General features: G+C 41.3%; 1 long non-coding RNA gene across 1 annotated transcript in view; it reads left to right on the top strand.

The window, feature by feature from the left end:
* LOC140736553 (uncharacterized) overlaps positions 1 to 7,538 on the top strand; it is a 46,737-nt gene extending 39,199 nt beyond the window's left edge. The window contains exon 3 of the long non-coding RNA XR_012100967.1: positions 7,319 to 7,538. This is a non-coding gene — a long non-coding RNA (uncharacterized lncRNA). The remainder of the gene's footprint in view (positions 1 to 7,318) is intronic.
* Positions 7,539 to 17,560: the final 10,022 nt, after the last annotated feature.

The raw sequence follows: 17,560 nt of genomic DNA, 5'->3' as shown, positions 1-17,560 counted from the left end.
CCTCATCCTTAACAACTGACTCCAACATCTTCCCAACCACTGAGGTCAGGCTAACTGGTCTACAATTTCCTTTCTGCTGCCTCCCTCCTTTCTTAAAGAGTGGGGTCACTTGTAATTTTCCGGTCCTCCAGAACCAAGGCAGAATCCAATGATCCTTGAAAGATCATTACTAATGCCTCCACAATCTCTACCACTACCTCTTTAAGGACCAGCATCTGTCATGAAATTTGTCATCTTTGCAGCAGCAATATATATATATATATATAAAATAAGTAATGCAAATATAAAAATAAAGGAAGTAGTGAGGTAGTGTTCATGGGTTCAATGTCCATTTAGAAATTGGATGGCACAGGGAAAGAAGCTGTTCCTGAATCATTAAGTACATTCTTCAGGCTTCTGTACCTCCTTCCTGATGTTAGCAATGAGAATGATGGGGTTGGGGTGGGGGAAGAGTCGCTGATGGACGCTGCCTTTTTGAGGCACCACTCCTTGAAGGTGTCCTGGCTAGTGCCCATGATGCAGCTAACTAAGTTTACAACTCACTGTAGCTTATTTCAGTCTTGTGCAGTAGCTCCCCCACCCCCATCCACCCCCAGACAGTGATGCAGCCAGTTAAAATGCTCTCCACAGTACAGTTGTAGAAATTTGTGAGTATCTTTTCATGGGTTATAATGGCAATTGTTAGCAGTTTAGTCATTATTAATCTGCTTAGATCATAAGACCGTAAGACGCAGGAGCAGAATTAGGCCATTTGGCATATTGAGTCTGCTCCGCCATTCCATTTTTCCTTATCATTACATGTACAAATTGCTGGGTGATACTTTACTCTGATCAAAGCTTCTTCTCATTGCTGGGATCTTGTTCACAGTGTTCAGCGACTTACAACAATCAATGCTACAAGGTCCACTTAATTGACTTACCCCAAGATATTGAATTCAGCAGGAAAGGCTCCTGTAGATTAGATTTAAAATTAATATTAATATTATTGATAGTTTAGCTGTAAGTTTTTAGAAAGACTACAAATTATGTGCAGCCCAAGTTCAGACAACTATTCATCTACGGCTGAGATGACTCGACTATCTAACACTTCTCTTGCAGAGTATTTCCCACAAAATTGTGTGACAACTGCTGATGATCCATCTCAGACAGCAATCTCATCTTGTGAATGCACACAGTGAAATTTAGATTTCAAGCCACTAGAAATAAGAAAAGAGTGATACTGCTTCTCCTAAACACAGGCTGCTCTTTATTCGGTGCAGCTGCTAATACCTCTTTATCTGAGCTTTGTGACTCACCCAGTCGGATATTTCCCTACTAAGCAATGTTTTGTTCTACAAGTAATGCTGGGATTGCTGAGAAGTTGGAAATTTGAAGAGATAGGTGAGTGAATGACAGTCTAGGATCACAGCATGTGCACAACCAATAAACTGGGGTCAATTTTCCGAATCTACTTTGAACTTTGCAATACTTAGGCAACAACAATACCAGATTGAAGTGACTTTAATAAAATATGCTGCTCTATGGGCACCGATGTCAAAGGTTCAAAGTAAATTTATTATCAAAGTACATAAATGTCACCCTGAGATTCATTTTCTTGCAGGCATTCACAGTAGAACAAAGCAATACAACAGAATCAATGAAAAGCAACACACAAAGACTGACAAACAAACTTTATAAAATGGTTTATCTTTCAATATCTTAATATTTGTTTACCTTATAAAAAGTATATAGACCAGTTTGAATTCATTTTTGACTTGCTTTATCTTATGGGCTTCATGCACTGTTTACTTTAGTAATGGCTAGGAAATCCTTCCACAACCTCTTGACTTCCTAGATACAAAAAGACCAGTTAATATTTTGATTTGCAAAGGAAGTCAGACAGGTGTAAGAGATTGTTTGTAGAGGAGGACTTATCTGATCAACTCACATTGATTCTTGTTGGCAATACCATTGCTGAATTGCCCTCCATCAACAACTAGCTGGTAGTGGATTAAAGTCATAGTGGTAGTAGAGCAACTATTCGTGTCGAGAATGATGTTCTCCTGAGGGATTCTCTATTGGTGGGTCATCAGGCTAATCTGGATCCATATATCCTGAGAGGCATCCAGAATTAACAATCTTGTCCCATTCGCCACTTGCTGATCCCCACGGGATTAATCCTAGATTCCTTTAATAGAGTATGCCTGTATGTGACTTTGTCTAACGTGGGGAGGCTGATGCACAAGCAGCAATCACATGGTCCTTGACAAGTCGGGTCAGGGTCCAGCAGCCAAGGGCGTATCTACGGAAAATAGCACCTATGGCAGCACTGAAATTGCTCCCCTGTCCAAACATCTGACACCCATCTTTTAGATAACTTTACCATAATATCAGCTCAAAAATACAAGTAAAGCTCGTTAATCTTTTAATTAACAAATTATGGCACTACATGAAAATTATAACTGCACCTTCCTTGCTTTCACTGATGCAAATTGGTCAAAGTCAGTTATGATCAAAGTCAGTTTTGTTCAGTTTCTTCTCTTTCTACACTCAGCAAAGCAAGATCACAGAGTCTGCCTTGACCCATGGAGGCTCTCAAATATGGAAATACTAGTTTTAACTTGCTGCATGATCTCTCACCGCTGGCGATGGAAACTGCGATGGTTAGCATCATCTGAATAGCAATGTGAAGATTGGGGAAGACGCTCTCTTCTCCATACTGAACAATAAATTCAAGAAGCTCTTCAGGTCCTGATATTTTCATGTTGACCCGCCTTGATAGCAATGTTCTACAATCCAATATTTCTTCATATAGCTGCTGTCCATCAACATCAGAGCTGTACAATTCGCCCAATTTTTTGCACTTCTTCTTTAGGTCATTACTATCAACGCCACAACACAGTCCCTCGACATCAACAAGGAACCCAGACTTGATGTCAGTGTCGTGCAAACGAGCAAACCTTTCTTTTATTTCTCTGTGAAGACAGTCGAGTGTTCCCTTCATGACTCTTTCCATTTCCTCCTTAGCTGTTAACCCAGCATCTCTTGAGTTCTCATCAGCCATTCTTTTCTTTTGTCTCTGACATCTTTCAACTTCAATATTCCATTCTCGCCAGAGACCGACTCCTTCTTCAAGTGACTCACTGACCAACACTTCTCTTTCATCATAAAAATGATCTTGGAGGGCTTTCAAATCCAGGGCAGCATCATGGAAGTTCATGCTAGGATCCTGCAGCCTCTTTTGAATACAGTCAATGTGAATGAGTATTTTGTTCCAAAATCCTAGCAAGATCAGAAAATCGTAACTCAACATACAGTTGTACAGCTGCCTTGTGTCACTTCTTGTTTCACTGGTCTCGTTTTCATTGTGTATATGTCCTGGAGAACTTGAAGTATCTCCTCAAGGTACTTGCTGATGGGCTTCACTGTTTCTGTCCTTGTACTCCACCTGGTTTCAGACTCCGACTTAACAACCAAAGGCACGGTGTTATTGAGTTTTTCCCAGCGCTGTGTTGGACGAGAGAAAAACACATAGAGAGCTTCGACGGTTCCAAAAAACGTGACCATCATTGTATCCTGCTTGGCTGCATGTACGCCCACCAAGTTCAGTGAGTGATTGTCGCAATTCACAAACACTGCCAGGTTGTTTTTCTCACTTATTCTTTGATGATCACCACTTCTGTGTCTAGCCATCACTGCAGCGTAGTCATAGCACTGTGACCGACAATCTTGTAGCTCCATTTCGTCCTTCTCTAGCTTTTTCACGGTGTCTTCAACCAAGCTCTCAGCATCCTTCTGGCTTATCTGGATAAAACCAAGGAAGGACTCTTTAACACGGACTGCCTCCCTCTCAAAATCAACTTCCACATACCTCACTACTTCTGACATCTGCTCACGGTGTGCCTGATCAGGAGTCAAGTCGAACATGAGACCATAGTACTTGGCTTTATGAATGCTTCTCAGTAAACTCTGGTGAACAGTGGATGCCATCATGTGGATGAATTCATTCTGGATACCCGGTGAAAGATAAGATGTGGATCCAGGATGACTTTCCAAATGAGTAAGGTGTTCTTTTATGAGAGGGTCAAAGATGGCCAGTAGTTTCAGTAAGCCAAGGAAATTTCTCACATTGGAGTCATTGTCTAGCTGAAGTGACTCCCAGTGTCCTTGCAAAACCAGGTTCTGAGTCGCAAGGAATTTTATGCTTTGAAGGATTGTCGTCAAGATATCACACCACTTCTGCTTTTCCTTCTCAATCTGTGACTGAAATACCATGTTAATAACTCCTCTATTTCCAGCTAAATTTCTTTCCATTTCTTTCCACTGTGTGAAGCATTCCTGATTATTCATGGCATTTTCATGAACGCTAATCCTTTCAGGTGCTTGCCACTGGTTGAATCCACTTTCCTGCTTCAATGAGGTTTGATGGTCTGACCAGGAATAGAGAAGACAACAGATACAAAATGCAGACTTTTTAAAAGGGGAATAGACCAGCCATGAGCGAGTCACTTCCACACCACGACCATTTCCCAATTTCCTCTTGAACCAAGTTTTGTTCATTGAGCGGTTTTTTGTTGGTAGGAAAGGCCCCTCACTGTTCTGGAAATACTCCGAACCCAGCTTTATTATTTCTGTTCTCAACACGTCAGGCAGAATTGCTTTTCTAGTAACCTTGTCAAACTTCAGAAGTCCAATATCATGCAGTTCAATCACTTGTGGTACAACAGTTTGAGGCTCTTTGACACCATCCAGTCCACCAGGTTCAGTGTCATCAGGTTCAATCTCGTCAGGTAAAATCTCATCAATAAACTCAACATCACCACCACCACAGTAGTCTTCCCCTCCTGTCATGTCCCCGTTCCCTGTGGCAGCCTCATTCTTAATCTCGTCATACTCGGATTTATCTGACTTGACTTCCTCCTTGGCTTGTGATACATTTACACCTGATCCACCTTCGGATTCTAACAAACTTGTAGCAGGTGCAGGCAACTCCATAGAACATGTCGAACTACTTGTTCCGGGCTTTTCAAAGAAGGGCATGAAGAACTTGCTCGACTTCTTGACTTCCTCCGCCTCCAACTTTCCTCTCTTCCGTCTTTCAGCTCCACTTCCCTTCTTTTTCGCGAAGAAACGTTTCATGGTCTTCTTACACAATGCTCTGAAATAAGGCCATCTTAGTGCTTCTCACCCGTGATAATCAAAGACAGATCATACATCTGAAGAAAATTCTTTTTTCACTATCCATCCGAGGATGGCTTGTCTGACTTTAATAGAAACTGCTCAGTGGCGCCCCCCTTCAAGTGGCACCCAGGGCATGTGCCATACCTGCCATACCTTAGATACACCACTGCCAGCAGCATGAAGTGCAAGTTGACTGGGGACTCTTTCTAGCTGCAACCTTCTTCTGCCTTCACTGTTGTTGTGATGTGTCACCATCTCCTGCTATCTCCACCGCTGAGGTCTTGGTTGGATTGCTTTTTGTCTGGACCAGCTCCCTTGACCTTACCGCCATCAGTGACCCTACCAGGAGCTAAGTGCCAGGTGATTGAACTTCCAACAGCATCTCTTGGGATCTCAGGAGCTCACATGCCTCTCCCCCATGAAAAAGCGAAGCTCCTCGGAGAAGTCAACCTTGCTTGTCCACCTGTACCATTTGTCTGCACTTGCCTCATACCCCCTCTAAACTAGGGGTTTCCAATCTTTTTTATTAATTAAGGGGTCCATGGACCCCAGGTTGGGAACCCCTGCTCTAAACCTTTCCTATCCACTTATTCGTCCAAGTATCTTTTAAATATTATTATTGTACCTGCCTCCTGTGCACCACCCTCTCCAGGAAGAAGTTCCCCCTCTGGTCCCTTTTAAATCTTTGCCCCTTTAAAGTAAACCTATGGTTTGGGTAAAAGACTGTGTGCATGCACCCCTATATATGCCAGTGGGATTGGGATGAGAGAGAGAGAGAGAGAATGATGGCATGGAAAGTTACCATTGGCTACAAAGTCATTTCAGGATGTATGGCATCAGCTTACAGTGAGCTAATAGATAGGTATTTAACCCTTTTATCAACCTGAAACAAAATTCTTATAAATTCTGACCAGTGAACCAATAGATGCTTTTATGCTTATTCATTCCACCATGAGTATAGAAACAGAAGCAGAATTAGATTTATGATCACAAACACATGTCATGAAAATAATTGTTTGATGGCAGCAGCACAGTGCACCACATAAAAATACTAAACTATAGGTTAAAATAAGAAATATATTAATAAATAAGTCATGCAAAAATATATTTAAAAAAGTCAGGAAGTGTTCGTGGATTCATTGTCCATTCATAAATCTGATAGTCGAGGGGAAGAAGGTGTTCCTAAAATATTCAGTGTGTATCCTTGGGCTCCTGTACATCCTCCCTGATAGTAGTAATGAGAAGAGGGCACGTCCTAGATGCAGAGGGTCCTTAATGTTGGATGCCTCCTCTTCAGGTATCACATTTTGAAGATGTCCTTCATGGTGGGTGGGGAGGCTGATTTTATTGATCGATCAATAAAGGAATTCACTTTTATATCTACACTTCTCAATAGTGCTAAAGTGTTTTTGTAGCACAACTCCTTTTAGACAAGCAAAAAGATGGTGATAAGACCATGAAAATCCATTCCATCTGCCTGTAGCTGAAGTTGTATTTCCTGACAAAAATTGCCAAAATTTGAGCAACAATTGCCTATTTCATTTTGCACAAATCCCCTTTACTTATTTCAGTTTTTGCAAAGCATATAGATTGGCTATTGTGAACCAGTGTTAAATGCACAGTGCATTGCTTAATCCCTGATCATCTGGGAATAGGAACCAAATTGAAGTGGGATGTTTTTGATTCTGTGTAACTGCTGTATTCAAAGGGTGCAGCATGTGATCATTTTCTTCTCAAGTTCCTTGGCCACAAGTGACATCTTTGATGAGACTATTTCAAAGTCTCCAACAGGCTTCCATTGTCCTATATTGCACAGTGGTCTTTAGTCCATTTATAATAAATAGGTTAACACCTTTGTTAGACTAAAAAAGGAAGATATTATTTGAACATTTTGTATTAATGACATTAATTATAATTTCCCAGTAGTTGTACATTCATACAGGGACGGTAGGGCAGGGTAAGGTAGGTAGGTTGGGTGATGTTTTCCTGCAAATTAACTGCATTATGCTCAGTAAGGCACTTTAATAGATCTAAATAATATTGGTAACATTTAAATTTTGATTGCAAAAAAATGTATTTCCTTGCATTGATATTTATGATGAAAATTTTGACAAAACTGCATTTGCATGTGATATTTTCCTTCATTTGCTTCTTATAGGAGGAAATTCTACCTCAAATTTCCCTCAGGTGATACATATTGTGGTGAACTACATATACCTGCCTGGACACGCCCCCTGCTGACTGCTCCTGTGGCTCCTCCCACAGACCCCGGTATAAAGGCGATTGAGGCCTGAGCCCAGCCCTCATTCTCCAGGATGTAGTATGGTGGTCAACTACTTCTTGTTCTTTCTTCCAGTCAATAAAAGCCGATATCTCGACTTCACGTCTCAGAGAGAGTTATTGATGGTGCATCACATATGAAGGTCCAAATCTTTAAGTTAAACAACATAAAGGAATACTAAGGCACATGTGAGGAACCCTTTTATAAATTCCTTGTGAGATGTCATTTGATGTAGGCTACAGATGTGAAGTTACAAAATGATTGTGACCTGATAGTTTAATGGATTTTAATTGAGTTGCTTGCAGTTTGCATGTAAAGACAATTTAAATCAGTTGCTGTGACCAGCTCTTTTTCCCCAGCGGTTGCTAGGTGATGCACACTCCACGCAAAAGCATCTCTTCATCTCCAGATCTATAATAATATATTAAGTTGCATTATTCTCACTACACCCATCCTCAATTACACAATATGTTTGCTTTCCTGTGCAAAGCTACACAATATTGCTCTGTCTATAAGCAGTATAGCCAGTAGTATTTACAATATATTTGACATTTGTTGCTGTGCAGTTAGAATTGACTGCTGTTTGCTATTGGCTTTATTGATTGAACAGTGCCCATATTGTGTGGAACTTTGCTTGTCCTGTTTTATTAAGACGTGTTTCTGTGGAAGTTACATTTATTATCCAGTACTGATCGAAATACCTGTGTTAATCACAATGCTGCTTCAACGTTTAAAATATAGATTTTTGCAAATAAGGCTCCCTAAAGGCCAAAGTCATTTCAGAGCATCTTTTGAGATTTTTTTTTCTTCTTTTAACTAGAATTCTGTTAATCAAGAGTTTCATTTTGACAAGTGAAGTGGCCCTTGACCACTGGCAGACTGTATGCAATGGGGAAAGAAACTGGCTTGAGTTCAAAGGTGACAACAGGTCGTTGGATACTCCATGCTCCATAGTAGCCAGCGCCATAGGGCGCTGCTAAATCAAACTGGAAAGCGATATGGCCTGGTGGACTCAAACCACTCAGCATGAGGGTTGATCATAGGGTCGGACAGGCATGGGGTTCATGGTTGGAGGAGGTGGAGGTGTTGTTGTGGGTGTAAAATACAATAATACCAACTGAGGTGAACGTCACCCTGCAGTTCAGAGAGATATTTGTGGACTGAGAAAAGTAGGGATATGGCAGGAGAGCATGGGAGAATCACATCTCTTTGTCCTGGAAATAAATAAACTAATTTTCCTGGGCAAACACAATGCAAGGTTTGGACAAGACCCAGAGATGCACGAGACTACGGATGCGGGAAGCGACTCTGCTGGAGGAACTCAGCCCTGTTGCAGGGTTTCGACCTGAAACATTGAATTGCATTTAATCTCTACTGCCTGCCACCCCCCCCCCCCCCACAGGTCACAGATGCTGCTCCATCTGCAATCCAGCAAACTGGTGTTTTGGAAAAGACATACACTTGTGAAAAGAAAAGTCTGACAAGGAGGGAATTTTTAAAAAAACGATCTAGTGCCTCTTCCTCTTGACAAAAAGTGTGAGCATGACCTTGTCATAAGCAACAACCTGTTTTGTCAGAGATAAACAACACCCTAAATCCAAGGTCCAGCATTATATTAAGACATTGTCTGTGTTAATGCAGGTACCAATGATTTCTTAACTGACCACAACCAAATCTGATTGATATCGACATCTACCTTTAAAATAATGGCAGTGGTAGAAAACCTGCTGCTAGAAAATCAGTGTCGAAGGTTGGGGATAGCTGATGACACAAAGGTTGGGGGTGTTGTGGATAGTGTGGAGGGCTGTCAGAGGTTACAGCGGGACATTGATAGGATGCAAAACTGGACTGAGAAGTGGCAGATGGAGTTCAACCCGGATAAGTGTGAAGTAGTTCATTTTGGTAGGTCAAATATGATGGCAGAGTATAGGATTAATGGTAAGTGTGGCAGTGTGGAGGATCAGAGGGATCTTGGGGTCCGAGTCCATAGGATGCTCAAAGCAGCTGCGCAGGTTGACTCAGTGGTTAAGAAAGTGCACGGTATATTGGCCTTCATCAATCGTGGAATTGAATTTAGGAGCCGAGAGGTAATGTTGCAGCTACATAAGACCGTGGTCAGACCCCACTTGGAGTACTGTGCTCAGTTCTGCTCACCTAACTACAGGAAGGATGTGGAAGCCATAGAAAGGGTGCAGAGGAGACTTACAAGGATGTTGACTGGATTGGGGAGCATGACTTATGAAAACAGTTTGAAAGAACTCGGCGTTTTCTCCTTGGAGTGACGGAGGATGAGAGGTGACCTGAAAGAGGTGTATAAGTTGATGAGAGGCATTGATCATGCAGATAGTCACAGGCTTTTTCCCAGGGCTGAAATAGTTGCCACAAGAGGACACAGGTTTAAGGTGCTGGAGAGCAGGTACAGAGGAGATGTCAGGGGTAAGTTTTTTACGCAGAGAGTGGTGAGTGCGTGGAATGGGCTGCCAGCAACAGTGGTGGAGGCAGATATGATAGGATCTTTTAAGAGGCTTTTAGATAGGTACATGGAGCTTAGTAAAATAGAGGGCTGTGGGTAAGCCTAGTACTTTCTAAGGTAGGGACATGTTCGGCACAACTTTGTGGGCTGAAGGGCCTGTATTGTGCTGTAGGTTTTCTATGTTTCTAAGGTCTCCAGGATGCTGCAAGGACACCTATTCTCCAACAGCACCTCTTGGGTAACCTGATAATTTCCAACCAGGTCTGTCACCTGTAAAGACCAGTTTCTCCACCAGAAAATTCCAAGACTAATGTGATTAGACCAAGCAGTTAATGAACCACAAATGTGAGAACTTCTCAAATTGGAAACTCCAAATTGTGTCAATGAAAGAAAGAAACAGATCTACAGTATTTGAAGACCAAGGTCCACCAAAAAAGAAAGTGACCTGAAAGTGGATGGAGAGCAAGAGATACTTTGATGTAAGGTTTCTGTTGTACTACTGGGGCCATCCATGAAGCCTAAACACATAAAAGTGTCTCATACTGAGAAAAAAAGAAAGAAGCAAATTTATCAAGAACAGTCAAGAGCAATCTGAAGAACTACTCTGTCTTTGACACAGGCATCTTTCACTTCATCCTACAGAACAACCTTCGGTCAAGTCTTGTAGGCACCATAGACTGACAAGATTGTTATGTTTTGTAGCTCTCAAGAATAAAAACTAATTAAAAGAAAAATGTGGAGCTGGGAGATAACTTTGTTTTACTTTAGCAAAGTGGATACTTATGATGTGGCAGTGACATGACGTATGCAATTCACCTATTTTTACATATAAACCGTAATGAAGTATTTAAATGAACAAGAATGCAGAAACAGTATATTTTGTTGAAATATATATTGAAATATTAAATACTCAACTCTTCTCTCTGCTTAGCTATAAACTTCAACTCAACATCGAATGCATCTCAACTTATATACCTCGGCCATTAGGCTCTATAATGAGCCAACCTATAGCCGGGGAAGTGCTGATCCCTTCCTATTAGACTGTTTGAGATAACTTATTTTTTATTCTTTCTTACTTCTCTTCTAATATTTGTATATTTGTATATCTGTGCACTTCTAATGCTACTGTGACACTGTAATTTCCTTTGGGATCAATAAAGTATCTCTCTATCATTCTACATATATATACTATATAATACATCTACTGTACAGACATCCACAGCATAGTAAATTTAAGTTGTCCCATTCAGGCCAAAGGATTTAATCACTGTGAAGACTTTCTTACTCTTGTGGGATAACATCTTTCCTGACTGAGGTTGGTGGGGTCACTCTGTTTGGCAGGTGAGACTTGTGGCTGTGAAGCAATCTCAGGTTCTGAGGTCTCCTCCATGGTGGTTGTAGGAGTTGACACTGGGACTGCAGAAAGTGGTTCTGACAGCTCTGGATACCTTCTTTCTGGACACGTAGACATCCCAAACAGTGCCTGGATTCACTGGATGATGTAAATCATAATATATGAATACAGTGTCTGACATAACCATTTCTTTTACCTTTCTGATAGCCACCTCACACTGCTTTGCCCATTGCCATTTCTTCCCAGTCTACAGTAATGAGTTCAAGGGTTGAGCAGGAACCTGTTATATTAATTGACAAATTCCTAAAAGGCCAGCAACTTTGGCATATCTTTTTGCCTTGGGGTATCTACAATTGTTTGAATTTTCTCAACACACTTGCGTAATTCTTGTGCATCAATGATGTAACCACAGTAAGTGATGTTTAGTTTTAAAAATTCACCATTGTTCAGTCATGCTGTGAGCCCAAAATCTTCCCCGGCTATAGGTTGACTCATTATAGGGCCTAATGGCCAGGGGTAAGAATGACCTCATATAGTACTGTTTGCAACAGCACATTTGTCTTAGTCTATTACTAAAAGTGCTCCTCTGTTCAGCAGAAGTGGCATGCAGAAGGTGATAAACATTGTCCAGAGTTGCCAGGATTTTCTGTAGGGTTCTGTATTCTACCATTGCTTGCAGTGTGTCCAATTTGACTCCTATAACAGAGCCAACCTTTCTATTCAGTTTATTGAGCCTGTCGGCATCGCCCATGTTGATGCCATTGCCTCAGCACACCAATGCATAGAAGATTATACTGGTGACAACAGACTGGTAGAACATGTGAAGGAGAGGCCTGCATACTCCAATGGACCTCAGTATCCTCAGGAAGTAGGGGTGACTTTAGCCCTTCTTGTACATAGCCTTTGTGTTGGAGTTCCATTCAAGTCTGTTATCCATGTGCAACCCTAGGTACTAGTAGGTCCTCACCACATCCATGTCCTCACCATCAGTAGTAACAAGGAGCAATGAAGGTTTAGTCGTCCTAAAGCCATTACCATCTCCTTTGTCTTACTAATGTTGAGTTGCAGATAATTCAGCTTGCGCCATTTGACAAAGTCCTCCACCAGGGCCCTGTATTCATCCTCCTGTCCTCCCTTTATACACTCAACTACTGCTGAGTCATCAGTGAATTTCTGCAGATGACATGACTCAGTGTTGTGTCTGATGTCCAAGGTATACAGGGTAAAAGGAAGGGAGCTAATACAGTCCCCTGTGGGGCCCCAGGGCTGTTTATAGCCATGTCTGACAAACAGCTGTGAAGACGCACAAACTGCGGTCTGCCAGACAGGTAGTCCATTATCCAGGATGCAATGGAAGTGCCCCAAACTGCATTGAACAGAGTTTTTACTCCAGCAATGAAGGTTGTATAGTATTGAAGGCACTAGAGAAATCAAAAAAACATGATCCCCACAGTGCTGCCCTGCTTATCCAAATGGGAGTAGGCTCTGTTCAACTGGTAGATGACAGCATCGTCAACTCCAAAGTGCTCCTGGTAGTCAAACTGCAGGGAATTGAGGGCTGATCTGACCAGGGCCCAGAGGTGAGCCAGGACCAGTCTCTTTAGGCTCTTCATGATGTGTGAGGTCAGGGCCACTGGACAGTTGTCATTCAAGACATTCAGTTGCCTTTCTTGGTAGCACTGAGTGCCTGGACAGCCATATCGTACCTGGTCCATAGATTCCTGCCAGAGTGCAGATGCATTTGCTACTCAAAACGTAAGCCTATTATAGCGATAAAGTTCTCAGTGAGCGTTTAATGCAAGGAGGACTCTTCTTCCATCTCCAGTTGTAGGTAGGCTTCAGCTAAGTCCACTTTGCTGAAGTGTTTTCCTCCAGAAATATTTACAAAGATATCCTCTGTACTGGGCAGAGGGTATTGATCTATAATCAGTACTGGGTTGATGATGACCATAAAATCACCATAGATCCTGGCAGACCTATTGGTCTTGGCTACTGAGATCACTGGCATTGCCCGTGGGCTCCACTCAAACTTGGAAAGAATTCCTTCAGTCTCCATGCGATCTAGCTCACTGGCTACTCTATCATGGATGGTATAAGGAGCCGGACAGACATTACAAAACTTGGATGTGGCATTTTCATTTAACACTATTTTACCCTTGATATGTTTGAGTTTCCCACTGCCATCATTGAACTTTGCTGTGGTAACATTCAATAACTTCCTTAATTCAATTTCAGTTGACTCTTTTACAGGGGTTGCGACATGTAAATGGTGGATGGATCTCCAATCAACTTGTTGTTGCTTCAGCCACTCACATCCCCACAATGTTGGCCCTCCCTTTTTTAACCACATCAAGTCCAATGTGGTTTGGTGGTTGTTGTATTTCACTGCTACAAATGTCATTCCGACAGGAGTTAATTTTTCTCCAGCATATGTTGTTAGTTGGACATGTGCAGGCTCTAGTTCAGTATCTTTGCAACAACATTCAAACTCATATTGTGGAATGACTGAAACAGCCGAGCCAGTGTCCAATTCCATTTTAATTAATTTATCATTCACTTCTGCCAACGGCCATATTGAAGGGACTCCGCCCAAAACGTCAACTGTACACTTTTGCATGCTTGGCCTGCTGAGTTCCTCCAGCATTTTGTATGTGTTGCTTGGATTTCCAGCATCTGCAGATTTTCTCTTGGTTTTCCTTGTCTATTGTTAGTTTTCACATTGTGAATCTTAAGTCTATTCAGTCCTGCATCAGATTTTTCATCAGCAACATACAGATTAGTGCTCTTTTTGAAGCTGCAACATAACTTTTAATCTTTTTTCTCTTCCCTGTGCAGTCCACTTATTTTTGTCTGCTCAACATGCTCTTTGTATATATACTACCATTTTTTTGCAAGTTTTGCCTTTAAACCTTTGTTGGTCTGGTGTTTGTGAGCCCCAGACACAATGATAACACAACTTGTTCAGTCAGGCTCTGACTGAACAACATTCAGTATATACAGGCTCTGTATAGACGCTGCAATTTTTGATAATGCTCACTTTCATTCCTGACTGCAACTCAACTGTGGCTCTCTCTGCTGTTTCCATTGATACAGTTATTTTGACTGCTCATTCAAATGTAAGTTGTGCTTCAGTTAGAAGGGATTTTGAATATTTCCTTGTAAGATTCCAACAACTAATTGATCTCTCAATGCATCATTAACCCACCACTGAACTGACAATGCTCAGACAACTTCTTCAATTCAGCCACGTAAGCTGAAATGGACTCCCCTTCCTTTTGATTTTGCTTATAAAACCTAAAGTGTTTTGCAGTCAACAATGATTTTAGATCTAGTGTTCCTGTATTACTGTCACAATATCAACAAAGCTCATTTTGACTAGGTTGGTTGGAACAGTTAGATTTCTGAGCACAGTGTACAATTTTAAATCCAATGCACTCTGCAAATTTGGCACTTGCTTCTCATTGGCTATTTCAATTGAATGTATCAATCTTCCCAATGTAGCCAGCCATTTTTGCTTTTTTTTAAATGGTTATTATCACCCTGTACTCCCAGTTTAGGAAATTGTGAATTCTTCCATTTCCTGCCCTTTTTAAAAAAACTTGATTGTCCTCTCCTCCTGAAGAACCATACCGTTTATTTTTGACTCAACCATTCCTAGCTGTACATTGTTTAATTTGTGTGTCTCACTGCGCTTCAACAGATAGGTAGGCGTTTCAGGTTGTTTTAAACTTCCTCATTACCACTGAAATATTACTGAAATGTTAAATATGCAACAAAGATGTCGAAAAGACTAAACTGAGTAACCAAAAGACAAGTCCTCTGCAAAGTCCCTGCTGAAGGTCCAAAGCATGGAAGAGAGGAATAAGCATCACCATGAACTACAAAGCCAAGTATTCTGTTCTAGTGCTATAGTTTGTATAACCTTACCTGTGATAGAATATCATGAGAAAAATAACCATCCATTGTTTTTTCAGCCAGCTAGCTCACTCTTTTATTTGTATTAATATCAGTGTTATATCAGATGAGATTTGCATATTGAAGGATAAACAACTTTATTCATCAGTCGCATAAAGGTCATTATAAATTAATGGTTCTTGAATATGGGAAAACTAATCGACCTTTTAACCTACACTAAGATTAATTTCCAACATCAATTTAACCATGGCTATCTTTTAACTCTCAAGAGCCCTGTCTAATCCTTGCTTCTTAAACCTTAACTATCTTTCCTTCTTAATCTTGTGCAGGTGTTCCACTTCTCTTGTCACATCCTTTCCCTGCCACATGACACAATCCTGTCCAGAGCCTCATGCAACTGCTCCCTAAACAACCTCCACATTTCCACCGAATTAAAGGAAAACCTTTTGCTAAAAGGCCTTCAACCTGAAATGTAGACTATTCTTCTCTTTCACAGGTACTGCCTGGCATGTTGAGTTCTTCCAGCATTTCTGTTCTTGTTGCATTTGGAAGAACTTCCATCGCTGAACAAATACAAGAGCTGTATATGCATGCCTAAAAGAAGTCTCACTAAGAAAAGCAAGTGATGAACATGAAGGATATGTGGACTTCAAGCCAAATAATAGTGAGCCTTTAATACGGCAACCAGCTAGGAAGTAGGGTCACAGTCGAACCGAAAACATTTAAATCCTGGGCTCTGAGTATTTTGTTATTCAACTATTCAAACACCCTGAGAAATTTCTGGATATGTTTACTGTAGAATGTATTTTTAAAATGTAGCATTCCATAAGACCATAAGAGATAGAAGCAGAATTAGGCCATTTGGCCTATCGATCTGCTCCACTATTCTATCATGGCTGCTTTAGTATTACCCTCAATCACATTCTCCTGCCTTCTCCTGATAAACCTTGGCACCCCTGCTAATCAAGAAACTATCACTACTTGGCATCCAATGAATTCTACAGATTCACCACCTTCTGCTAAAGAAATTCCTCCTCATCTCTGTCCTAAAGGAATGTCCTTCTACTCTGAGACTGTGGCATTTAGTCTGAGGCAGCCACTTTAAGAAACATCCTCTCCACATCCACTCTATCTCTGCCTTTCAAAATTTGTTAAGTTTCAATGAGATCCTCCCCTCATTCTTCTAAACTTTTGAGTACAGGTCCAAAGCCATCAGGTGCTCCTCACAAGTTAACACTTTCATTTCCGGGATCATTCTCCTGAAACTTCTCTGGACCTTTTCCAATCTCAGCACATCTTTCCTTAGATAAGGGACCAGATTTCTAACCAACCTGCCAGAAAATCATTAACTATCTGCTTCAGTAAAGGAAAATTAAGATATCTGAAGCCCAATCTACCACAACAAGAATAATTCACAGTAGCTGTGGAGTAGTAGGTACACTAGTTGAAATGGTGTGAGGTTTAAAAAGACCTTGGGGTCTTTCATAAACTTTTGGCAGGCTCCAATCATCGTGAGTAGTCACTTGTTAAGTTGAGAAAGTGTGAGGTTTAAGGAGAGCTTGGGGCTTTTCAGCGGGCTGCAATCATAATGATCATATATCCTATGTATTTAAGGAATATAAGGACAAAGATGTAATGCTGAGCTTTATAAATCATTGGTCAGACCACAATTGGAGTATTGTGAGCAGATTTGGGCCCCTTATCTACGATGTTTCCTTTAGTGGGTGAGGCTAGGACCAGAGGGCACAGCCTCAGAATAGAGGAACATCCATTTAAAAAGAGATGAAAAGGAATTTCTTCAGCCAGAGGGAGGCGAATCTGTGGAACACAGTGCCACAAATAGCTGTGGAGGCAATTCATTGGGTATACTTAAAGCGGAGATTGATAGCTAGTGCATCAAAGGTTACGGGAAGAAGGCAGGAGAATGGGGTTGAGAGGGATAATAAATCAGCCATGATGGAATGGTGGAGCAGTCTCGATGGGCTGAATGGCCTAACTCTGCTCCTGCGTCTAATGATCTTGTTTTATGGCTCTATTAGGCACAGCAAAGGCCAATAAAAAGAAGCAAGGGGGAAACAGAGCAGCCATTGTTAAGTGTGGTCAGGCTTTGGCTCAACAGGCTTAGGTGAGAACAGGAGGCTCTACAGAAGCTTCTTATGAGCTTTATTGTTCTCTTTCTTCATTTATAAGTACAGAGCTAGCACAGTGAGAATGGATCCAGGGTTAGCAGTGTTTTCTTTGTGTGAGATGTGGTAACCCTAGAAGGCCTTTGGCCTTCCTGACAGCTACATCTGCATGAAGCGCATCGAGCTGCAGGTCCTTAGAGACTGTGATAAGGAACTGGAGTTGCATTTTGATGATCTTTGGCTCATGGGGG

The sequence above is a fragment of the Hemitrygon akajei genome, chromosome 12, assembly GCF_048418815.1.
Source record: "Hemitrygon akajei chromosome 12, sHemAka1.3, whole genome shotgun sequence".
Classification (NCBI taxonomy): domain Eukaryota; kingdom Metazoa; phylum Chordata; class Chondrichthyes; order Myliobatiformes; family Dasyatidae; genus Hemitrygon; species Hemitrygon akajei.
This window is presented reverse-complemented; position numbering and strand designations above follow the sequence as displayed.